Here is a 27527-nt window from a genome sequence, read left to right as displayed (position 1 = left end):
AAAGGCAATAATGTTTGATAAAGTGGGAAGCAGTACAAAAAAAAAAGGAAGACAACACTACTGGTGGATTGATTTCACTTGCTGCCCCTCACTCCTGGAACCTTCTTCCCCCACAAGCAAGAGCCATCACTTCTTTAACTAGCTTCAAAATGGTTGAAAACCATCCTGTTCAGAGAAACCTTCCCAGGCATTGCATAATTGTCGCTTACTATCTGACGTTCTTTTGTTGCCTGTATATCGAACCATTTCCTGTATTGCTATGTATTGTATATGTATTATGATACTTGAGAGTATGTATTTTCCCTGGATGAAGATTAACCTTCCATTTTGAAGCCTCGCCCTCCCTCCAGTCCATCTACCTTGGTCCAGGCCTTGGAGGTAGAGAGGAACTGCTGGACCTCTTACCCTTTCCCTCCACCACTCCTTTCTCCTTCTGTGTCATGTCTTTTTAGATTGTAAGCCCAAGGACAGGGAACCATCTAACTAAAAAGATTGCATGTACAGCGCTGTGTAAATTTACAGCACTTCATAAATAAAGGTTAATAATAATAATAATAATAATAATAATAATAATAATAATAACAACAACAACAACCATGGTCCTGAGTTTTCTTGATTGATTCAATCAAGAAAAACCATGGTCCTGGTCACCAAGTACCTAAACAAGGTTGTTGGTGTCCAGAAGTCTTGGAGGTCTCCTATTTATAGGATCACCATAAGTTGAGGCAGACTTGATGACAAATAACAACACTATGCCTGGAGCCATTTTTTTCTCCCTTCTGCAACAGAAGTGAAGTGAACCAAAGAATACTAAAGAATTTTCCGTTGACCCGCTTCCTAATTTGTGTAGGCTCAGCTTTAAACCTCATGAGAACACAGTAGGAATATTGTAAGAATCAGAGCCATAGTCCTTTTGGTGAGTCCCAACTAGAGTAGACCCATTCAATCCATTACTCAATGGTGAATAAACACATAAGAAATTCTAACTGATTCAATGGTTATACTCAAGTTTGGACAATAGGGTTTAGGCCTAGGTCTTTGAGTATTATGGAGAATTTGGTTTTAGAACCATTTCATCATGTTGTCTATTTTCTTAGTGTTCTGATACAACTAGGAGATACCCCTTTTTTGACTCAAAGGAGCTTTATCCTCCCATAATAAAGCTCCTTTCACAATATTACAGATACAGCAAGTTTCTGACATTCTGGCTGATGGCAGTCTGTCAAAGACTGAAATATAAAAGGAAGGGCAGAGATGTGACATTTATTATGCAAATATATCATCCCAAATGCCAATGACAGAAAAATATGAAACTCCTCTTAATTTCAACAGTATAGCCTGGGAACAGACATATAAATCTATTTCTGACCAATGCTGGTATCACAAGTATTAACCCATAAGTCTGTTCTGCCCTGTTCCCATACCCAGTCACATACATAAACTCACATTTTCTTTTGTATGTAGATTCTCCTAACATGCAGAACGCTATTCCGTCAAATGAACCCATTCTCTTATCTCACTTTTTGTAATATCCTTAATGTTTTCTAATATCCTTAACATTTTGTAAGCAATTTCTGAGCCCTGAAGCATGCCACAATATTTGGAAAAGTCAACAATGCAAAGGATAACAATCTGAGTCCAAGATATATGCACTCACTTGATGTGCTGCTCCTCCCTAAGATATATCTGCCTTTATCATGGTGTGAGAGTATTGCTCACAATCTAATTGCTAACACTACATAGTAAAGTATACAGATCAAATCCCAAATTCATGAAAGGCTGCAAAAACTTGAGAGAAGAATGGATTCATATTGATTCTATATCTTTCTTTTTTTATTATTTCCATATTTTGATAGACCAACCAGATGAAACAGCTGGAGAAGGAGACATTTTCTTTTATATATCTTCATTTCTTTCTTTTCCAGGACAGCTGTTTTTAGTAATGCATTGCACAATGTGAAGGTTTTGGTGCTGTTCACACAACATAACTTTTTCTATTGCGTATGTCATCTCCCTTTCTGAGTTTTACATTTGCACTATTTATGACTGAATGGGTTCTCTTCAGCATCCACAGGCAGTGAGATGTGGAGCAGTAAAATGTAATGAGGGAAATGCAAAGTATTTAGTGCAAGGAGAGGCAAGAAAGAAAAGGAATGTCACATCTCTTCTTTGTCCTTGGTTATTATCCAACTGAAAGGGAATTGATTCCTCCAGTAACTTTAAGAAAAATTAGAAGGCCATGCTGGTGAATCAAGACTCCAACTTTATTGAAAGAAATTCATTTCTGTCCCACATCATGACAAATAAGAATCTGAATGGGGGGGGCTGAGTTCATTGCATGTACATTCTAATATAGTATCCTAAACGTTTCCGGGATAACTTTCCTTCCAACTAACAGGAAATGTTTAGATTAGCCTTCCTGGCCAAGTATCCAAACTGACCTTCTACATACTCCTTCCATGTAAACAACCTTGGTCCTTGCTATCAAGAAACTCTTATGACTTTCTGTGTCAGGGGACAAATGGATATTCTGCCTGTGAATTTCCCCTGTGTCAGCCAGTTTTACTGAAGGAAAAGTCCTTGAAAGCTAAGACACAGAATTATGTAGAGATCCAAGTAGTTGTTTATATTAGCCCAAGTGAAACCATGTCCCAAAACAGTACCACTTTTGGGCCGATCCAGTGGCGCAGCATTCACAAACTCCCAGATGGGGTCAAAGCTGTGCCTTGGTCACCTAAGGCAGCCAATTCCAGCACAAAAGGAGAGCAAAAGAAGTGGTACTTGCCAGTGTTCCATTGCTGACTACAGCAGCAGCCAGCTTTGGGACTGCTGTGTCTGGTTGCTGCGCTCCCATGCCAAATGTACAAAGATCAGGGCAGGAGTGGTTTCTGGTCGCTTCTTTTGCCCAGTCTGCTGAAGGCTCATATTAGTCTTCATATTCATTATCCAGAATAGTTATTACAGGAAAATTCTTAGCAAATCCTCTAGAGGAACCCAGAAGTATGTAAATGGAAAGAAAAACAGGTTTGATAATACAAATGACATAATTTTATGGGAGAAAGTCACTCATGCATCTGTAGCTTGTTGTCAGGTTTCCCAAGAGCAAAAGGCAAAGCAACACCATTTTGAGGGGGAGAGAGGCAGGCTAGCCCCAACAGGCCTGCCTGGAAGAAGAAGAGCCCTCCCTCTGGTCCATCTGCCTTGGTCCAGGCCTCAGAAGAGGGAGAGAAGAATGCTGGACCTGATCCCCTCCCCTCACTATTCCCTTCTCCTTTTGTGTCGTGTCTTTTAGATTGTAAGCCTGAGGACAGGGAACCGTCTGTTATCCCCTCTGTTGTAAACCGCTCGGATTCCCAGTGATTGGGCGGTATATAAATAAATCCTATTATTATTATTATTATTATTATTATTATTATTATTATTATTAACACTTGGAGGTTCTTCCTCAGATAAAACATCTGGGGAATTTCACGGATGCTGAAAGAGTCTCACAAATACATAGCCATACATTTGCCACAGGATGTAGCAGTAATTCAAAGCTAGTTTAGAGAGTTTACATCAGGCCTTTGAAATAAATACTTGAAGGAATTTTGTGGGAATCCATAGTTTTAATGACATTTTTTTAAAAAAACAGGTCTTCTGTATCATGAGCTTGGCATCTGGATATATTTAATGTTAATTTCTATATAATTGTGAGGGTTTCTGAAACAAAGCATATGACGAATATTGAAGAATACAGGAGACCAGCTCTAACAACAATGAAGTGGGGATAGAGGTGAAATAAAGCACACTGGATCTGCAGAGCTTGGGAAAGTTACATTATTTCAACTCCCAAAATGATCCTTGCCAGCCGGTAGGTACAGGTGGCTGCACATGGTAAGACCAGTGGGGAGCTCTGGTCATTGTAATGTGTGGAAGAGAATAGCAATCTAAGCAGTAACTAAAATGTAGGCATATGGTGGACTTCATTGTTGCTGTTGTTAACTTCCATTGAGTTGATTTTGACTTATGACAACCCTATGATGAGAGAACCAACATGGTGTAGTGATTTCAGTGTTGGACTATGATGCTCGAGATCAGGGTTTAAATTCTGGTTCGGCCATGGAAATCTACTGGGTGACCTTGGGTCTTCTCAGCCTCAGAAGAAAACCCCATGATTGGGTTGTCATAGGTCAGAAAGAATCTGAAGCCACACAACAACAAGCAACACCATTGTGATAAAAAAAAACTTCCAAGTCACCCTGTCATGAAGTCTTACAGTATGCTTTCATAACTGAGCATACATTTAGGTCTCCTTCTTTTCTGACTCATGCCCACCTTACCAAACACTATTTTCTTTTCATTTAAGTACAGATGATTCTTCCTATCCATGGGTTTTCAGTCCATGGATGGCCATGCCCCATTTTTCTCAATGGCAGTGCATGCATATGGCCATGCCAACACAGTTACACACACATTGCACCATCATTGAGAAGAGTGAGACTTGAGTCCTACAGAATTTGTCATCCACTGAGGGGTGGCGGTGGAATGGAATCCCCTGGATAGAAAGGACTAATGATAATCCCTTTTTTAAATATAGTCAAAATACAACAGTCTCAGTTTAGACATCTTGGCTTTTAGGAGAGTTCAGTGCTTCATTTGCTCTTTGGCCCATTTATTTGAATTTTTAGTAGTCCGTGTTAACTGTAGAACTCTTTTTCAGCACCACATTTGAAATGAGTTGATTTTCTTCCTGTCAGCAGCTTTCTTCATTGTCTGATTTTTACAACCAAACATAGAAATTGGTAATATGATGATGTGGTCCATCTTAATGTTAATATATTCACTGATGTATTTTTATACTTTAGGATCTTTTCTAGTTTCTTCATAGTGGCCCTTTTAAGTCCTAGTCTTTGGATTTGTTGATAGAAGTCTCCATTCTGATTAATGAGTGAGCCAAGGTAAAGGAAAACTTTCATTGCCTCAAAGTCTTCAATAATGACTTCAAAGTTATATAAGGCATCTGTGGTCATTATTTTTGTTTTATCCATTTGCACTTTCTTCCTTGACTTTCTTCAGTAGTCATGCAAAGTCTTAGCTATTTTCTGCTAGTAGTATGATATCATCTACATAACTTAAATAGCTGATGTTCCTTCTTTCAATATCTCCTTCTTCAGAGTCTAATCCAGTTTGGAGTGTATATTCAGAGTACACATTTACCAAATAAGATGATGAGATTACAACCTTGACTGATGCCATTACCAAATGGAAACCATTCTCTTTCTCCATATCCTTAGTACAGTTTATGCATTAGAATAACTGAATGTTATGGTACACCCATTTCCTTAAGAGCAATCCATAGTTTTTAATGATGGACACAATCAAAGGTTTTACTATAATCTATAAAACATATGCTAATATTCTTCTGAAATTCTTTGGTGTGTTCCATTAGCCAATGTATGTTTGCAATATGACCTCTACTCCCTCTTTCTTTCCTGAACCCAGTTTGGACATCTGGCATTTCTTACTCCATATATGATAAAAAAAATATTGTAGAATTTTGAACATTGCTTTGCCTGCATGGCAGATTAATGCAATGGTTTGTTGGTTACTGCAATCCCTGGTGTCTCCTTTCATGGGGACTGGAATGTATATTGAGTGTTTCCAAACTGCGGGCCATTGTTTTATTTTCAATATTTTTAACAGATTTTTAGTAAGAACTAGAGTGGATTCTATCTCTGTTATCTGAAGCAGCTCTATTGGTTTGCCATCTGTTCCTAATTATTTATTTCTCCCAAGCGCTTTGAGTGCAGCTTCCATTTCACTTTCTAAAATTGTGAGTTCATCTTCAAATGCTTCTTCCTTGAATGAATCTGTCATTCTTTCATCTTTTTTGTATATTTCTTCAGTGTGTTGTTTCCATTGGATTTTTATTTCTGCTTGATCAGGCAGTGTGTTCCCCTGCTTGTCATAGAGCATCCCCGCTCTTCATTTAAATTTCCCTTTGATTTCTCAAATCCTGTAGAAGAGGTATCTTGTTCTGTCATATTTGAATAGTTGTGTTCAGGATTCTGATCCTAATCCCATGCACAACAGAGGTGGGTAAACACTGGCCTTCCAGTTGGTTGGGCCTATAGCTGCCACAGTCCGTTAGCACTGCCCATGTTGGTTGGGTCTGATAAGAGTTAAAGGTGAAAACATTTGGAAGGCCAAATGTTTCCCACCCTTCAGATCCACTGACAGTGCTGTAGAAGAAATAATGCCTAAGTGATTATCATGAATCTTCATAATGATTTGAGAAACCCCTTAGCTCAGTGCTGGATACTGACTTTTCTGTGTTTTTCTCATAGGCAAGTTGTGATAGAAGTGATCATGTAGGGCCACCTTCAGGAGACAACTCTAGTTATAAAGGAACACTCATGCCCTGTGTCGTTTTTGATGCCTTGCTTTTTCAGAATGTATCAAACAAGTTGAAAACATGCTTTAATCTTAAGAGAGATAAAGGGTGGAGAAGGAGAAAAGATGAAGGCTTGGGCTAATAAGACATCAGAAGTGCCTGAGGGAGACTGCAAATCTAAGAGAGTACAATAGGTTGACAAAGGAAGGGTTGTAAAAAGGAATATAATACTATAAAGTGAAATTAACAAAGTCATGAGACCACTGAAGAAAACGTATTAAAAGACTCAACCTGAAACTAGATGAGATTTGTCAGTAAGTATCAGTCTCTGGAGTACAATTTTGTTACAGAAAGTACAGGAAAACATTGAAAGGAGCAGCTTTCAAATATATATATATATATATATATATATATATATATATATATATATATATATAATCTCAGCTATAAAACATATATGTACTGTAATCTCCTTAAAGAAGTGGTCAATTAGGAGAAGATGGAACAAGAACCTGACCTTTAAATTAAATAGGGGTGAATTTATTTGCCAGTTTCTGGATAAACCAGCAAGGCAAGCTTCTTGCCCTTCCCAACAGCAGGCAACAAAAATAGGCAATATTGCAGACAGCTTTCTATTGAAGTTGCAGGGGGAAGAGGAGATTTGGAGTGGATTACTCTTTAGAATATTGAACTGCATTCACAGTATGTCCCAATCCACAGCTGGGGAATTCTTGGACAAATAAATCTTCCCATTTTTGGTTGCATGACTTTGTTGGTATAAAAACTCCACAAGCCCTGGTCATTGCTTTTATAGAATCATAGAATCGTAGAGTTGGGAGAGACGACAAGAGCCATCCCGTCCAGCCCCCTGCCATGCAGGAAATCTCAATCGAAGCATACCCAACAGATGGCCACCCAGCATCTGTTTAAATACCTCCAAGGAAGGAGACTCCACTACACTCCGAGGAAGTCTGTTACACTGTCAAACAGCCCTTACTGTCAGGAAGCTCTTCCTAATGTTGAGGTAGAATCTCTTTTCCTGTTGTTTGCATCCATTGTTCCTGGTCCTGTTCTCTGGAGCAGCAGAAAACAAGCTTGCTCCCTCCTCAATATGACATCCCTTCAAATATTTAAACAGGGCTATCATATCACATCTTAACCACCTCTTCTCCAGACTAAACATCCCCAGCTCCCTGAATCGTTCCTCATAGGGCATGGTTTCCAGACCCTTCAGCATTTTAGTTGCCCTCCTTTGGACACGCTCCAGTTTCTCAATGTCCTTTTTGAATTGTGGTGCCCAGAACTGGACACAATATTCCAGGTGGGGCCTGACCAAAGCACAATACAGTGGTACTATTACTTCCCTTGATCTAGACACTATACTTTTATTGATGCAGCCTAAAATTGCATTGGTCTTTTTAGCTGCCTCTTCACACTGTTCACTCACGTTCAACTTGTGGTCTACTTGGACTCCCAGATCCCTTTCACAAGCAAGTGTCCCCCATCCTATATCTGTTCATTTCATTTTTCCACCCTAAGTGCAATACCTTACATTTCTCCATGTTGAATTTCATTTTGTTAGCTTTGGCCCAGTTTTCTAGTCTATTCAGGTCATTTTGAATTTTGATCCTGTCCTCTGGAGTATTAAATACTCCTCCTAATTTGGTGTCCTCTGCAAATTTGATAAATATACCCCCAATTCTGTCATCCAAGTCATTGATTAAAATGTTGAATAGCACTGGGCCCAGGACAGAGCCCTGTGGGATCCCACTGGTCACTTCTCTCCAGAATGAAAAGGAGCCAATGTTGAGCACCCTTTGGGTTCATCCAGTCAACCACTTACAAATCCACGTAACAGTTGCATTGTCTAGCCCACATTTTACAAGCTTGTTTGCAAGAATGTCACGGGAAACCTTGTCAAAGGCCTTACTGAAATCAAGATATACTATATCCACAGCATTCCCTTCATCTACCAAGCTGGTAATTTTATCAAAGAAAGAGATTAGATTTGTCTGGCATGACTTCTTTCTCTGAAACCCGTGTTGACTTTTTGTGATTATGGCATTGCCTTCTAGATGTTCACAGACTCTCTGTTTAATGATCTGCTCCAGAATCTTTCCTGGTATTGATGTCAGACTAACTGGATGATAATTGTTGGGATCATTATTTCCCCCCTTTTTGATGATGGGGACAATGTTTGACCTCCTCCAGTCTGTTGGGACTTCTCCTGTTCTCCAGGAGTTTTCAAAGATTATTACCAATGGCTCTGATATTACATTTGCCATTCTTTTAATACTCTTTGTTGTAGTTCATCTAGTCCTGGAGACTTATATTAATTTAGATTAACAAGGTATCGCTGTACTATCTCTTTACTTATTCTGTGTTGAATTTCCCCTATTCTGTCCTCTGCTCCATTATCCTCAGGTTGAGGACCCTTTTCCTTTTCTGAGAAGACTGTGGCAAAGAAGGCGATGAGTAATTCGACCTTTTCTCTGTCTTCTGTTAGCATTTTGCCATCTTCTCCATGCAGTGGCCCTACCGTTTCCTTATTCTTCCTTTTGCTGCTGACCTATCCAAAAAAGCCCTTTTTATTGTTCTTAACCTCTCTAGAAAGCCTGAGTTCATTCTGACTTCACCTCTACACAGGCTAGCTATTTATTTGAATTCCTCTTCGGTGATTACCCCATTTTTCTATTTCTTATACATGTTCGATTTAAAACTTAGCTCAGTTGAAAGTTCCTTAGTCATCCATCCTGGTTTCTTGAAACATCTCCCATTTTACTTCCTCACTGGAACTGTTTGAAATTGTGCCTTCAGTATCTCCCTTTTGAGAAAGTCCCATCCGTCCTAAACTCCCTTCTCTTTTAGTATTTCTGACCACGGGATCACCCTCAATATTTCTCTAAATTTACTGAAATCTGCTCTCCTAAAGTCTAGAATGAGTGTCTGACTATGCCTGGCTTCTCCTTTCCACTGTATAACTAATTCAAGGAGAACATGGTCACTTCCCCCTCAGGATCCCACCTATTGCATCCCATTAACCAGGTTATCCCTGTTGGTTAGGATCAGATCTAAAATACCTGACCCCCTTGTTGCCTCTTCCACCTTTTGGACAATGAAATTGTCTTCAAGGCAAGTGAGGAATTTGCTAGACCTTGAGGATTTGGCTGAGTTTGACTTCCAGCAAATATCAGGATAGTTGAAGTCACCTATCAATACTACATCTCTCCTTTCTGAGTGTGTAGTCATCTGTTCTAGACAGGCATCATCCAATTCATCCATCTTATTTGGGGGTCTGTAGAAGACTCCCACCATAACATCCTTGTTGTTTCCCTCCCCTTTAATTTTTATCCAGGTGTCAATATCTCTGACATATAGTGCTATTCCTCCTCCTTTCCTGTTTGGCCTATTTCTCTTTAAAATGTTATACCCCTCTGTTCCTACATCCCAGTTATGAGTCTCATCCCATCACGTTTCATTGATCCTTATTATATCATATTTGCTTTGTTGTACTAGGTGTTCAAGTTCATTTTGCTTATTTCCCAAACTCTGTGCATTAGTGTAGAGACATCGAAAACCATGCCCCCCTTCTTTCTGCCCGTGCAAGGTTTTGTTTTGTTTTTTGCCTCCCACTGTTGGGTCTTTGCACAATTTGTCTTGTTCCCTCTATGACAGTTTGGCTATTTTCTCCAGCCCTTTTGCCTTTCAGAATAGTGTCTCCCTCCCCCACATAACTCAGTTTATAGCCCTCCTGATCAAATTTTTGAGACTGTTGACAAAAACGTTTTTGCCAACTGGTGTGAGATGCAACCTGTTGCTTTCCAGAAGTCCCCCACTCATGGAAACGCAGACCATGATCAAGGAATCCAAATCGTTCTCGATGGCACCATCTGTGGAGCCAGTTATTCACCTCTGCTATTTTCCTCTTTCTTCCTAGACCATGCCCTGTTGGAAGGGTGGGGGTAACAGTATACAAATGTGTATACGCAATCTTTGGATAGCCTACTAATGCAATAATTCTTTAACTGTGTGCTAGGGTATACTGTGAATGCAGTTAAATAGACTTACATATCTGTGGGTTTTTTTGTGCCTTCAAGTTGATTCCACTTATTGTAAGCCTATCATAGGGTTTTCTTGGAAATATTAATTTGGAGGAGGTTTGCTGTTGTCATTCTCTAAGACTGAGAGAGTATGTCTTGCTTAAGACCACCCCTTGGGTTTACATGCGTGAATGGGGATTTGAATCCTGGTCTCCCGGAGTCCTAGTTTACATTTCTAACATTACACCACCATGCCCCTACACTGAAGAACACTCTCCTCCATTCCTCTCCTCCACTCCTTTCCTCCACTTCAACAGGAGGCTATATATATGATTCTATAAATCATTATCATCACTTGATTTTAATTCATATTTCATTTTTAAAAAATGCATTCAGTGCAGGTAAAAAAAGAGGTACTCTAAGACACTAAAACAATTTAAACAATACAAACTATTAAAAACATCATCATAATAGAAGCATCATCATCATAATAGAAGCATTTTTTTAAAGGCCATATTGATGAGATTGTTTTTTACAAACTCTAAAACTGGTAACAATGGGAATAGATTGGGATCAATCATTGAGTGGCAGGGATAAGTTTGCGTAAATTATTTGTTCCTATATATTATCTCTGCAATAGCAAAGTCCATTTAGGGTCTTAAAAATTAGAATTACACACCCTGAAATGAGTCTAGAAAACATTTGTCAACCAGCCATTGTCTCTTCTAGCTTTGCCCCCTTCCATTCATGCTCCGTTGATACATGTTTCACATGTCCCCATGTATCAAGGACACCTACTATTTTCTGACTTTGGAAAAGATCATGGATTAATAGACTTGTTATGTTTGAAGGGTTCCTAAAAACTATTTACTCCATCCTCGCGTTCAGTGCAGGACTCTTTAAGACTGTCCCCATTTTAATGATTAGTGTGCACACACATTCACAAAAGGATACTAGTTCCTTTTCTGTCATTCATAAATGACTGTTCTGAGATCCAGTGCTACTGAACCTGCCCAGAAGTAAAGGATGGCGCAGGCAATTCTATCACATTAGTTTATAGATTATGGTGCTGTAATTTCCTTGCCCACAGAATAGACTTAGCCAAAATGTTGACTCAGAAATGTAAGGGAAGTGCAACATGAATTGACTATGCAAAATTTCATATGTGTTCTTAACAGTCTAATAATTCCAATGCCTTTCACAATATCAAGAGAAAAAAGTCAGTGGACTCATCCCTCTGTTGTTCTTGGACCTATTTCTCATCAAATCTGCCTGAAATTACATTGCAGTGCCCATGGCTGCCCACCTCAGTTTGAAGCAGTTGAAGTAAGCTGATGACAAAGGGAAAATGGGAGGACGGAAGAGAAATTGGGATATTTTAAAAGCAGCTGAAAAAGTGGGACAATGGGATTAACCAGAATTGTTTCTGCCCAAATCAGAACAGTTGGAGTATATGCTGAAATTTCCCTAGTTAGGGTTTGTTATTTAAAAAATTACTAATTTTAATTTACAACTTTAAGTTTTGGTGGCAAAATTGGTCAAGACAAATGACTGCCTCATATTGAGGAAACCTACCAGTATTTTAAAACTAAAAAAAAGTGGAAGTGAAACTGAAGCTTCTGAATCTCTTCAAGTGGTTCTCCCAGAATTTTTACCCTCTTAAAAACTAAGAAAAGGACACAATGGCGGGTTACAGACCGCCATTTAGTACGTATTCTATACGTACTAGGGTTAGGAAGGGGCGGTGCTTCCGCACCCCCCTAACCCTAGTATGTATAGAATACGTACAAGATGACGGTGCCCTGTTCATACGGGCGCCGCCATCTTTACGTATTGGACGCTGTGCATCCGAACGTGTCGTGGCGCTAATGACGTTGCGAATGCGCCCCTGGTGCCTCGCGACGTCATTAGGGCGCCGCAAGAAGAAGCTCCATTTTGGAGCTTCTATTTTGCTACGTAAGGGAGCCGCACGGTGTGGCTGCGACGGCTCCCTTACGGAGCAAACGGCGGCGGTGGCAGACCGCCTCAAAGCGGCGGTCTATAACCCGCCAATGTCTACAAGAACCTACTCACAATTTTACATTTGCTGTAAAGAATTTTACTTGTGGATATAACAGAACTTCATAAAGCCCAAAAGGCCTACAAACAGAGAGGTCTCTGGAAGCTCAGAAGGTAGTATTTTGAAGTTCAGTCTACAGCATTTTGAAGAGAGACACAGAAGTACAGTCAAAGCTTTTATGGCAGAGTCAAATTATATCTATGATTGTACTGCAAGAAATGTTTAAAATAGCCAACTGGAGATGACAATTAAATATAATTCAGCAGTTGCCTGGCTGCTGCACGCACTTGGTATTTCTACTAAAATGTAGCTAACTAACTTTATAATTCCACAAGGTGGTATTATGTGCGAAGAGAAAAGCTATTACCTGCTCTAGGCTTCATTTATGGCATTCTTTCCTTCACAGTAAGTGCTATGCTGTGACTCTATCTGTTTCTAAATCAAGATTGAAATTGTACCTTTTCATGACTTTGCTTCCATCATTCAAATGAGCTGAGAAGGCAGTTATTTTGCTCTGGTAGCATGCTATTGTCCTAGCATCTTTTAATGCCTCATATTTAGAAAGTGCTTTGTGATGCAATTGTTTAGAGGGAAAAGCCTTTTAGAGCCAATGCAGAATATAGTTCTTTTAATGCATGTCACTTGCTTTTGATGATCGCTTAAATATATGGAAGAGGTTGCCATGCTATTTATAGTTGCTAGATATTTTCAGTGTCACCTCCTCAAACAGCAATGATTGGATAAAAAATGGCCATCACTAAAAACCAAGAGGGTTACATCAAGAAGCTCAGATGACCCAGAGAATCACAGCAGTGACAAGAAAAAGACAGCCTCCAACACACACACACCAATTCAATAAGAGATTCCAGTGCAGCAGCAATGGGATATGGAGTTGTAAAAAAATTAAGCAAGTATAATGAAATTGCTTGAGCCCCTTCTAGTACATGAGAAGAAGAGAAGGTTGTTGGTTGGCTAAAAACCATCAAAGGAGCACTGCTGATAGGAGTTACAAATTCATCTATCCTGCTGCCAAATTTGGGAAACTGGTGTGATGGGTTATACAGTAGAAATGGACATAGTAGGTATTTGGTGATTTTCAGACACAGGTGGGAAAATATGGTGGAATGGAGGCAGACATGAGTCAACTCTGTTCAAGGATGTTCCATGTGGGGTATGAGTCCATTCTGGATCATTCCAAAAGGCATGTCATTGCAAAAACAAAACAGGTGGTCTGGGAAAGAAAGGGGAAAATGTGTTTATTCATTATAATGAATGAGAAATGAGTCTGCCATGAATTTTAAATAATGTACCATTCAACTAGTTGATGTTAATGCTTGCAGTGTAGTTCTGACAGTGAACATTTCTGGAATGGCTCTGTAGTTACTGAATAAATATTTACTGAGTTTTAACTACTAAAGACTGCTTTTCTGAACTTGGAGTCCAGCTGGACTTGACAATAGGGAATGTGAAATTCAGCATGGCATGTACTGAAAGATCTTCACTGGCTACCAATTAGATACCAAACCAGTTTCTAGAAGTTATTTTTGATTAAGGGTCCTATAGAGCGCAGTACCAAATTATACAAGGGACTACTTTCTCTAGTATGGCATATATTGTGTCCTTTTTTTCTGTGTTTGTGTGTGGGGGGAATATTTTAGGATGGTGCTTATTAAATCCTTGCCCAACAAGGCTCTTTGGCTATGGTACAAGGGAGGACCTTCTTTGTTTTGGAGAACACTATAAAGAATAGTCTCTGCAAAGATATCTAGTTGTCACCATTGTCACATTCTTTCATCTTCAGTTGAAGTTGTTTGTTGTTGTTGTTGTTGTTGTTGTTGTTGTTGTTGTTGTGAGAGCATGTGATTTTACCAAGATCACCCAATGGATTTCATGGCTGAGTGGGGAAATGAACCCTGGTCTCCAGAATCATAGTTCAATACTCAATGACCTACCACTTTATTCAGACATTTTCCCAGCTGCTAACCCCATGAGTTACCCTGGATTTTACTGGTTTTTGTTTTTGTTGTGTTTTTGTTTTAACATTTTATCCTTTTGAACTCTAGTTTGCTATACTGGATTCTATACTGAATCACTTCAAGATTTCTAAAATGAAAATAGACATATAAAGGCTGGAAATTATTTCTGTTTCTACTGAGCAATGTGAAGGAATCTCAGTGTTGTCATAACTAGTTGAGAATAGCTGTCTCAGTATGAGTAGACAGCTCTTAAAGGAGTCTCCAGCCTCTATCTGGCACAAGACTGAGAAATCAGACTTGTGTATTTGTGGTGTTTATGGCTTCACCATATAATTTTTTAAAAATTCTCCCCCCTCAGTACACAGAGCACAGTAGGACACAAAATATAGCAATAGGACAGGTCAGTTAACCAAAAGGCAAAGAAACACTGAAAGATGCAGAATAAAGCAACTTTATGTTGTGGGAAACTATTTGAAACCATTTTTATGTTTGAAAAAAGCATACACCAAAAATGTGATTTTTTTAAAAAAAAATGTGCATTAGAAACAAATTTTCTGAAAACATGCATGAAAATCTCTACAATTATTCACCTGGACTTTGAGGAAAAACTGGGATTCATTGCAGAAATACAGTGGAATTAAATTTATAACGAGAAAATGAAAATCAGACTTAAACTGTAGGGATGGAAAGAATGTTTAAAAGATTCCAAACAAAGTAGAAAAATGTGTTTCTAAAATGCCAGAAAAAATTGATGAGGGGAATCCTGAACTGACAACAATCTTCAGAGTGCAGGGCTTATTTTGTGCAAAAATCACACATGGTTTTGGTGAAGAAAATATTTTTGCACTGAAAATAGATTTTTTTTTCTGTGTGCAAAAAAAATGGTAAATTTAGCACAGAATAAGTCCCAAACTACAGCACAGAAAGCAACATTTTATGCATAAAAATATTCCTGTGTCAAAACATCTACAAAGAAAATGCTGTTTTCTGCACAACAAATACTGTGCTTGAAGTAGGAAGTAGCAAATACATTTCTATACCACTTATCAATGCACTTAAGCAAAGTGTAAGCTAATTTTATGTAGACATGGAAGTGTGAATAATGTTCAAACATAGCACAATTTTCAAAGATTTTCTAGCAGTGGGAAGAAAACTGGTTTTAAAAAATGGTTGCTTACTTTGAGAATTTAATTAGTGAAGAATTACATCTTCACTACAATGACAAATTTATTAACACATGGGTAGGAGGATAACTGTGGCAGGAGGGAATGCCCACCCCTAAAACCAAGAAACTTTATATATCTGAATTGTGAAATTCCTAGAAGTCATGTTGAAAAGTGTACCATTTTGTGATGTTCCTAGAATTCTGTCAAACATATTCCATTTCATATGGCACAACTGAATGCCTGCTAGTTTTAGAAAAAAGTGAGAAGTTGAGCTAGATCAGAGCATGCAATTCATGTGAGAAAAAAAACATCAGGTTTCATGGCAAACAGACAGATATCATGGCCATGATAATATACTTGTATTGACCAACTACCAAGTGTAGTTTTGCAGAATTTCCTAGTTGCTAAATCTAGTGAACACTGGGATCCACAGCCTTGAGCCATTGTTCAATGGCAAGTAACCCCACCTATAAAGTCAAAAGTGACAGCTGGGTGCAGTGGTGTTACTTGGGGTGTGAAGGAGCAGACTACATCAGGTGAAACCCTAAGTGGGCTGACACCACTGCTTCCCAAACTTTAGTCTGTCTTTTGGCAGAAATCGCCTGTGGCATTCATTCACCCACTTCCCTTTAAAATGCTGGAACTCATGCTCAGTGGAAGAGAAGGAATGGGGCAAGTGATGTCTCTTCTTTGTCCTCCCACTGAGCTTTGCAGGTGTGTGGTGGGTGTGAGCAAACATTGCCTCTTCTTTCTCAACATGTGAGGTGCAGTTACTGTACCAGGTGACAACAACACTGTGCTTTTAGAATCATAGGCGGGGTACATACCGCCGCTTTGCGGCGGTCTGCTGCCGCCGCCGGTAGCTCCGCGGGGGAGCTGGAGCCTTCAGACGGCGCGGCTCCCGCTCGGACCGAAAAAGAAGCTCCATTTCGGAGCTTCTTTTTGCGGCGCCTCCATGACGTCGCGAGGCGCCGCTGGCGCATTTGTGACATCATAGGCGCCGTGACACATCTGGACGCTATGCGTCCAGTACGTAAAGATGGCGGCGCCCATGTGGAAGGGGCGCCGCCATCTTGTACGGACACAGTCCGTACTAGACTCAGGGGCGTCTATAAGAGACGCCTCTTTTTTAAAATGGGACGTCCAGAGGATGTCCCAACTGCCGGTTTGTAGCCGGCCATAGATTTGGAAGAGACCACAGGGGCCATCCAGTCCAACCCCTGCCATGTAGGAACGTGAGCATCCCCAACAGATGGCCATCCAGTCTGTTTAAAGACCTCTAAGGAAGGAGACTCCACCACACTCAAAGGGATTGTGTTCCACTATCAAACAGCTCTTACTGTCAAGAAGTTCCTCTTAATGTTATGGTGGAATCTCTTTTTCTGTAGTTTGCATCCATTATTCTATGTTCTAATCTCTGGAGCAGCAGAAAACAAGCTTGCTCTATCCTCAGTGTGACAAACCTTTGTGATATGATTAGCTGAACTGGGGACCACACTTGTATAATCTCAGTGAAGCATAACTACTTCTACATCTATTTTTATGAGCATACTGCCCCAAGCATGGTCCAGACTAATATTTTCCACTTCCCTCAAAATATCATAAGATAATAATCTCTTATTCATCCACGAATACAGAAAACAGTGTAATTGGATATAGCATTGCAATAGCAAAAATACCCTGCCCATCTGCTTGAAGGACACAGAGAAACATTAAACCCTTATTACTTGCAGTACAGAAACAAACTTTCTCCCAACAGAGACTTTAGGATGATATTTAATAAAAGGATCTGATAGAAATCTTTGAGAGCTGTAATGAAAAGGATGTATGGCAGCTAGATGGAAAGCTCTGCAACCAGTCAAATATCTTACTGATACATCACAAAGTTCTTGATAGTTTTTTAACCTTATTTATCAAGTAGGTTTCTCAAAAAACTGAACAGGCGTTGCAAGGTTTTCCTTAATGCTCTTGGAAAGGGCACTTAACTTTTCCACAGTCAGAGACTGCACTTCTGAGACTTGCTTTAATGGGCTCTGTGACCACTGGACAGTCCTTGTTAAAGTGATTGAATCTTTGTTTGGAAAATGCATCACATTAAGTCGACATGGATCAGACAGATTCCCCCATGTCTGTCCATGCCAGACAGTCTGGAGGTTTTTGTAGTTGTTAATGAGTTACAAGACAAGCCTTTGTTTTTTTAAAAAAGAAGTTAACCCAAATTAGAGTAGGCTGGGACTTGCAACTAGAGCTGTGGAGAATGGCTGGGAATGGAGAAAATGCCCAGCAGTGAGGATAGAATAGCACAAAAACAAGGTAATTGAGGATGCAACTTAAATTATCCCTAATATATTTCCTTCTTTCAGTACAGATTGAGTCTTCCTTATCTGAAATGCTTGGGGTCAAAAGTGTTTTGAATACAGTGCACCCTTGCTTTATGCAGGGAATCCATGCCAGACCCCTCTTATAAGGCAAATCCCACGTGTGATCAAGCCTCATTCATTTGAATGGGGTGTGCCTCTGCAGCACATGCACCCATGCCCCATTTACCATATTAGGGTTTGCTGTCCGCATGACCTCAAATCTGCATATGGCGAGCCTGCATATAACGTGAGTGCACTGTATTGGATGTTTTTGGATTTTGGAATGTTTGCCAGCTACTCATTTCTGATTTGCAAACAAACAACCAGAGATGGCACTGCTGCTGTCACCTTGAAAATGGAAGAAGGTGGCTGGACGGCTCCTCTAAGGTCTCCTGTACAAAAATCAGGTCCCTCATATAAAATGAAAACGGTATAGTATTTGTGGGCTGCAGAGAGACATGAGGAGATTTCAAAAACCTTCTTTTTTAAAAAAGTATGAAAAATAGAACGAACTTTCTGATATCTCTGGTGGTAGTATCTCCAGTCTCGCATCCCTCTCCAGTCTCACAAATGTACATACTACACTACTTGTGTTTTAGATTCAAAAGTTTCAGATTGTGGAGCATTTTGGATGACGGAGACTCAACTTGTATGCACATTTCTTACTTTTTTTTTTAATCCTCTCCCCCCCCCTCCTTGTTTTTGAGGTTGTTGCAAGCATATGTTATGCATTTGTCTATTGAAGGTGGGTTGCATACGTATGCTTTTCTGTTCATAGACTGATGTTATAATACAAGCTGCCTGAATTGACCCTAATAGTGGATTGCCAGGAATACGCAACAGTCCACTGCAAACCCAATAAACTTTCTTGTATTGCTGTTCTTCTGGGACTACTAAAAACAAGAGAGGGGTCATCTAATCCTTGCTAGGTCACAATACATGGGCAATCTGCTGTGTTGGCTTGGTGAGTGGCCAGTTGTCCGTGTCTGTTATGAGGTATAGTTTCAAAAATGATTGTTATTTCTTCCAGGAGGAAGGGGAAAAACGAAAGAAAACAAATTGGATAAACTCAGAGTTATTACAGGTTAGATTTTGTGGACAGGTTGACCACTTTTCAAGGAAATTGGAAAATATTGTTATATACTGCTGTCAGTTGCTATGCTTGCTGTACTGCTGTCAGCCGAATGTGCCTTCTGACATTACTGTATCAAAGTTGGGGTGGTTTGCTTATCTGTGGTTATATCTATAGCATAGATGTGTGGGCATCAAAATGTATCATATGAGTGTAACTCATAGCTTGGAGATGTAATTGTAGTAGAGAGAAAATTAAAATGAGGAAGAGCTTTTCCTGGTGACTTAAAATATATTGAAAGAATTTACATTCCATACAAGTATTTTCTCTCTAGTACTATGGATGTGGACAATATTTTAATTTAATATATCCCCCTCCACTTTCCTACAATTCCTTTAGAACTTCTGTTCTTCAACATTTTGTCCAGACATTTCAACTTTTTCTCCATGCTGTTTGTGCCAAACATGGTGGAGGAAAATGCAGAGGTTTAGAAGGAACTTCTTGATGGTAAGAATGGCTCAGCAATGGAGCCAATTGCCTAGAGAGGTGGTGGGTTCTCCTACTCTAGCTGTCTTCAAGAAGAGGCTGGATAGCAACATGCTGAGGATTCTCTAGTTTGACTTCCTGCATTGAGTGGTAGTTTGACTTGCTGGCTTGTGAAGCTCTTTCAAACTTTATGACTCTGTGTGGTGAAACAGATAGGCAAATACAGTGATTTCCAATTGCTTTCAAGGTGGGGCATTTAGATGATGCATGCCTCAAAAGCAGCTGGAAACCAGACTGAGGCCATGCCCTAGAGCTAAAACCTGGAGCAAAAAGAAGCTGGGATAGTCCGACTCAAGGCAGAAAGTGTGTATATTTGCTCCTGCATATAAATGCCCCAATGCAAGAGTGAGGCTGCAGCAAAGCAAAGAAATGAAAGTGTGACAACTCCAATGGATGCAATTACAACATCCACCAACCAGACAGTCCAACGGGGGGCTTGGAGTGAAGGGGGGGGGTGAAAGGGGCATGTGTGTGGGGCTTCCATTATTGTGCTTTGCCAATGTATCACTCACACACTGATGAACCGATGCCCTGTACTGGTAGAGCATTGCACATGCAATGGTGTGGCCGATTGAAGGAGTGTCCATGCCATGGGAAGGCATCTGGGCAGATGTGGGAAGTACTTGGAGGTCACAGTGGTGTGCTTGTGTGATGGTGCACATGTATGGTGGTGATGCAACCAAAAAATAATATGCGGCAGTGCGGCATGACACCATGCTGTGTAATCGGGCCGTGCATATTCAGCCTGCCTTGGGAGTGGGCTGTACAAACAGTGGGGTTTTGGTCTGCTTTTGGAGAAATTGTCCTAGGTGTTTGTGGATTTCAATGGCTTCCCTATGCATCCTGACATGGTAGTGGTTGGCATGGTCCAGAATTTCAGTGTTTTCAAATCAGTATTTTATGCCCAGGATGGTTTGCAGCATGTTCTGCTACTGCTGATTTTTCTGGCTGGCCCAGTCTGCAGTGTCTCTCGTGTTCCTTGATTCTTGTTTGCACCCTGTGTTTGGGGGTCCCTATGTAGACTTGTCTGCAGCTTCATGGTATGCGGTAAAATCTGTGGCTATGAGAGGGTCTCTCTGGTCCTTGGCTGAATGAAGCATTTACTGGATTTTCTTCGTCGGTTTGTAAACCATTTGAAGGTTGTGCTTCCTCGCCACTTTGCTTATTCTGTCTGTGACTCCTTTGATGTATGGTAAAAATACCTTCCCTTTGGGTGGCTGCTTGTCTTCACTCCTCTGGGTTTTTTTGGGCCTGACAGCCCTTCTGATGTCTGAACTGCAATAACCATTGGCCTGTAGAGCCCAATCCAGGTGCTTCAGTTCATTTTCCAAGAAGTGGGGTCTGCAGAACATCAGGAAGAAACTCTTCTAGAACATGGCCACATAGCCCAAAAAACCCACAAAAAACTATGGATGCCAGCCATGAAAGCCTTCGACTTCACATTAACTGAAAGCCTTTCAGCTTCTTTAAGACTAATATATTTATTGTGGAATAATCTTTCCAGTGCATGAAGTTGTCCCCAAATGAATATATAGAGGAGGCAGGATGCTTTGCAATAAAGTGAGGCCAAAAGTTCAAGTAGCAAAGAAAATTGGAGCAATGTATATGAGAAAAAGGTGTGAAAGCACTTTTCAAAGACCTGAAGAGTCTTTTGCCTCCATATAGTAGAGAATAAGGACTTGATCTCTGCCACCTTAGAGGGAAAGACTAGATCTGATGGTCTTAAGTTGCTTGATGATTCATTTAAACTGAATAATTTGAAGTAATTGGATCATGCAACCAATTGTCTGGAGGGGGGAATTGTTTGTTTGTTTTTAGGTTTTTTTAAAAAAAATGTAGCCACCTTTTGGAGATGATCTGTCTCTTGACAGATATACTGAATGGGCTGGGGCTGGAATAGATAACATCCAAGTCAGTTTTTAAATCCTATGATTCCACCATCTTTTTACTGCAATGATATGGAAGGTAGAAAGTCCCTCTCTCCCTCTCTCTCACACACAGAGATGTATAACAACCATGTCCCCTGGTAGTTTCACACAGGATGCTACTTCACTGGCTAGCACAGTTATTACTTCTTGGTATAGTATATTATTATGAATACACCTATATCCAAATCAATGCACTAGACCAGTAGTTCCCAAAGTTTGGTTCTCCAGATGATTTGGACTTTAGCTTCCAGAATTCCTGACTGTTGACCAAGCTGGTTGGGGCTTCTGGGAGTTGAAGTCCAAAACATCCGGAGAACCAAAGTCTGGGGACTACTTTGTTAGACTAAGAACTTCCTCCTCTATTCTTATGTTTATTCATTATGTAAAAAACCTCTCCCACCTTTTATACCTTTAACCACAGCTTACAACCATCATTGAAACTTAATTTGCCACCCTATCACCATACCCACAGATGTTTTATTTTCATTTCTCTTCACTTTCCCTCACCATTGGTATATATGTTTCTCCTCAGAGGCTTCACTTCATGAATCTGATGCAGTGGACTGGTGTCTGTAAAGCTTATGCTAGAAACCTTTTCTCAGTTTCAAAGGTGCTACACAGTATTTTCTGATTTACATTTTTTACTGTCAACAGATGAAAGAGGAAACCTGAGTAGGACCAAAAATGTGTTCATCATATCTGAAATACAGAGAAAGAAAGCAAATAAGGAAAGAAAAGATGAAAAAGGAGAAAGCAACAATATATTTTAAAAACACTGAAAATATATTCTAGCAGGTTCAACTTCTACAGAGCATAATCTATGCAAGTTGCAGGAACATATTTCAGAAGTATACTTTCAGTAATTTGGCACTGTTATTCCATTCTGGTTGCTGATGATTATGATGGAAATATACAGGTGAAAAGGGGAAAGCTTTAAAAAAAACTTAGCTTCAATATTTTATTTATATAACAGCTTGCAGGACATCACATGAAAAAAAAAAAAGAAAGAAAAAAGAATAAGGTTAGCAGAACCAGTCTTTTTGTCATCGTGAGCCCAACAGTATCAGCATCCATACAGAAAACATGCAGGGATAGCTGTGTTGGCCATTTAACAAATACAAACAAAAATCCATAAGTGATACCTTTATTGGCCAACCAAAATGCACAATATACTTGTTGCAAGCTTTCAAAGCTCCATGGGCTTCTTCAACAGCCAAGATGTTACAAACCAAACAGGAGAATTGGAGATGTTAGTCAGATGCCTTCATGTTGTTTCAGTCCTTAGTAAAGATGTTATGATGGGGAGGATATCTTTTGCAGGCAGGCTCCTCCTCCTTCTGACCATGCAGCAGTAGGGAGATTTTGAAAGTCCAGGACATTTAAAGCCCATTTGCATCTCAACAGGGACCCCTTTTTGTAATCCAATACATTACTTAATTACTCAGCTTCATTGCTTATTAATTTTCAGCTATGTTTATTTGCATTTCTTAATTATGTGATTAGAGGTTTGCTTAGAGAATATTAAGTGTATATACAGTGTTCAAAAATTAGCTTTACCATTTCCATTGTATATACTTTGTACTTTTCTTATCTTAAAATAGAGGTGTGTAATATGTGGCTCTAAAGATGTTATTAGACTGCAATTTCCATTAGCCATAGCTAGCATAGTCAATGTGCAGTCCAACAACATCTGAACAGGCAGCCACATGTTCTCCATTCCTTCCTTAAAAGTTTATTGTTCCTCTCAGATTTTGAAAGTTTCCCCTCAAATTTGAATATTGAAGTTTAACTCATAAACAGACTTCTGTGGAAGATTATGGATTTTGGATAGAGTGTTCAAAGAAATCAGACCCAGCGATCCATGAGTGTGTTTTCTTTACAGAAGGTTACATCCTGTGATATGCAATGCAATAGGCTTTTCTTTGCATTTTCCTTCCCCTCCTTCCCTCTGCAACCCACTCCATGACACTCAGTCTGATCTGTAGTGGCCCTGGAGCCCCCTAATGCCCCCAGATCTCTGTAAGAAGGAGGAGAATTTGATTTGTTGATGGACAGCATTTCCCTAATGGATGAACACAACTGGATACAGCCCAGAATATTTTTTACACAAATTGGGAGGGGAGCTGATTTTTGCTGATTCCCTCTCTCCCTACAACACTGATGATCTGTTTCAGAGGATGAGAGAGATTAAGGAGTCAAAAATCATCTCTTTAGTTTTGTTTGTGAAGCTATCATCAGAAGATCCATTCACAAAATAAAAGTGCCCCATTGCAAAACAAATAAAAAAGTACATTTTCTTCAAATGTTTTATGTTGCATCTTTCATATACAGGTAAAATTCAAGATTTCATTCACCAGCCACCTATATCACAAGCCCCCAGCTGCAAATTTTGTCCTCTGAGAATTAATCACATCCAGCCAATAACACAACACATAATAAACAGAATAATACTTTCTCCTGGATTTGAGAGAGAGAGAGAGAGAGATGCTGCAGGATAAATTGATTTTATTGTATCTCCTCTTGTTTCATCTTGTCAAATGCATACAATATCTATGGCCTAAATACCCTGAAGCCACTAGATCCTGTCTGATCTTTGAAGCTAAGCAGGGTGGGCCCTAGCTAGAACTTTCATAGGAGACCACAAATGAACACCAGGTGCTTTAGACTATATCTTGGAGGAAGGAACTGTCAAAACCACCTAGGAGTATTCCTTGCGTAAGAAAACCCTATGAAATTCATGGAATTGCCATAAGTTGACAGGTGACTTGAAGGCACACACAGACACAGACAGACAAATATAACATATATAGAGATAAAAGCCAAAATTCAGTTCTTCGTTTCACTTATATTTAACTGAACAGGAGAACATACATGATATTTACTTACCATATATAGTAGGATCTTCTCTTCCATGGTCTTACCATCCACAGATGGGCCCACCCAGTTCTCCCCAATGGCAACATGTGCACAGAGCTGCACCAATGTGGTCATGCACACATTGTGCCTGCATTCAGGAGAGCGGGACTTGAGGTCCAGAAGAATTTTCTATCCACAGGGCAGTGGGGTCTAGAATGGAACCCATGTGGATACAAAGAGCCACTTGTACTCACAATTATCCCCCTCACAATTATTTCTGCACAAAGTAATTCAACAAAGCATTCCAGAATATGTGAAAAAAACTGTCCCAAAAAACTTGTTTTCACCTGCAGAACTGAAAAAATACCTATGTAAATTATCCATCCTCACATGAGGAGGAGATAGTAAAAAATTTACATCCCTAGTGAACACGTCACAGATAGGTAAATTTTTGAGGTGAGGTACATTTCTTGTCACCCCAGGTCTCAGGAGGTGTGGCAATGTGACTTTGATAGAAACTATCAGATTCAATGGGTTTCTTTTCCATCCTTAACAAGTAGGATTGCAGACAATGTGTCAGATTTGCCCTGTGGCTGATGATTGTACTCTGTTCAAGATCATTGTGACAATGTCCCTAGTCCCAATGGGAAGATCTCCAGAAGTTGCTGGACTTCAGCTTCCACCATTCATCACCACTGGACATCCTAATGAAGGATAATGAGTACTGCACTCCCTCAATCTCAGGAACAGATCCTATTCATAGACACTGTTTATATCTATATATGGCACAAATTTTGAAGAGTGTACATATGGAGCAATTTGGGAAACTTAACCATCTTAATTGGAATATATGTGTGTGTGTGTGTGTGCGCGCGCGCGTGCGTGTTTGTATTCCACCAATAGTGTAGAGATATCCAATTAAGAAGGCACACTAAATTGGAGACATTAGCATGCTGCAATCTCTTACTAATTCAACTTTTTATGAGCACTATCAGAAAGTTTTATTTCTAACAGGTGGCATATATAAATTACCAATAAATGAAAATGACCTTAACTACTCCTTTTTTAAAATGGAATGTTTAAGAAGGCTGAAATCAAGGTTTGGGAGAGAGGAAATGCTCTTATTTTTCAGCAATTGTCTTTTATGGTTTCTCATTCCCATTTCTAGACATGAGAATAGGTTTAATTGGTGGAAAGTTTATGCATGAAGAGCAACCAACACAACAGTCAACTGCATACCTAAAGGCCAAATGAACTTGTGAAAATTGCACTGAAGTAGATTTTGGTTGACTATTATCAGTTGTCAGATATAGCTAAAGTGGAAAAATCTATTGTCCAGGATTCTTTTGCTGTAGGAATTTAAGCAGAAGCTGGTTGAGTTTATGTTAGTGAAACTGTTGTTCCACCATGATTTGCAGTTCCTAAACTGAGCTAGAGATTTGACTGCATAACTTCCAAGGTCCCTACCAACCCTGTGATTCCATTAGCTCTATTGGTAATTTACTTTGCATCTCAATTTTCCATGTTTCCTAGGTTCCATTTTTCTAGGCTCTCAGTGAAGGTGAAGTAGGAACCAAATTTCACATACCAGGAAATGGTACATGTTCCAGAAAATGAAACTGCCCCCAAGCTTATGCTAAAAGTAGATTACATTATAAGTGGATAGACTCATTCAACAAAGTCATGGTCCTAAGTTTAGAAAGTATGGGAGATTGGAACAATCCATAATATTAGCCCCAAATGTTCAGCCCCAATGACAGAATTAGTTCAGTTCATCTTTATTATGGTCATAGACCAACACAGGTAAAAAGGGGATCCATCAACAAAATAGTATGGTGGCAATATCAGCAGATTATTAATTGGTCAACCCCCTAAAACACCATTATAGTGAAGGCAGAATGCTTAGATTGTTTTTGCAGGCTATAGGTCTCAGAAATAGGGAGATAAACCTCCTCTGAAGCCTGACCAGTGTGCAGACTCAAAGTTGTAGGGCTTGGGGAGAGTGAGCCAATTGGCCTTTCTTCATCTTGTAAGTTCCCAGCCAGGCACAGGTTGGTGACATAGAGGCTATGCAGGGCAGAGTGAATGCATGGCATCCGCACGACACATGCCCCAACACTGCCCTGACATTGCCATGCACCTGACCACGTGGTGGGTGGCATCACAGCACTCCTTTGGTGCTGTGTCCAGATGATGCAGCATCAGAAGGTGCCACTGCAGGGCCAAGGACACCCTTTCCACAGCGCAAAAAGGAGCTGCTTTTTGCAGCTCCTTTTTGTGCTGCTGAAATGCCAGATCAGGGCCGTGGCATGTAGTTGCCACACCCTCAATCTGGAACTGAAAGGGGAGGCTGCAAGCTGCCCCTAAAGGATGGTCTGTTCAGCCCTATAATGTTTGTGTCTGAAATGAAGGAGCAGCCATAAAATGCTGATGAGGATAAGATGGAAAACTTCTCCCACTTAATTGTCTCATTTCATTCCTGCACATTTGGTTGTCCTCACTGCAAACCTTGTAATTATTTAAGAAAACTGGAACTCTAGGTCACCTAATACATGTATCTCTACACCTCCTTCTAGATGGATCGATGCTTTGTGTTGTATCATTAGGAGAACTGCAAAATCTGATAGATAGCTAAAGTTGGATTAGCACATTAGTCCAACAGACTGGATTATTTGGTGTAAGTCTATGTGATGATCAAATATTTCAAGCAGTCCACTGTCTACATCCTTATTTCCATATTAATTTTGCATTTGATAAAGGCTGAGCTGAGGAAATTCAAGAGTAGAACTTAAATTTCTTTTTACTGTGTGCTGAAATAAATCTATTTAAAATAACATGGCCAACATGTACTATAATTATGAGGCCTGAGTTTATATTCTAGTAATTGGCTCATTTTTAATTGCAAAACAACTTTTACCAATTTTTTTTAAATTTTAAAAATAAACCTCAGAAAAATGAGGATCATTGTAGTTCATGTAGATTGTTAACAAACTACCATGACCCTGGTACTGGTATTTTGCTGCTGAAAATTAGCTAGCTACAGAAATATAAGATCTGCATTATAAGAAAATTAGAAGGGTCTTGCTAGATCAAATCAAAAGCCTACTGTATCTAGTCAAGCATTCTATTCCCACAGAGGTCAACCTGA

Source organism: Sceloporus undulatus, chromosome 3 (genome assembly GCF_019175285.1).
Source record: "Sceloporus undulatus isolate JIND9_A2432 ecotype Alabama chromosome 3, SceUnd_v1.1, whole genome shotgun sequence".
NCBI lineage: Eukaryota > Metazoa > Chordata > Lepidosauria > Squamata > Phrynosomatidae > Sceloporus > Sceloporus undulatus.
This window is presented reverse-complemented; position numbering follows the sequence as displayed.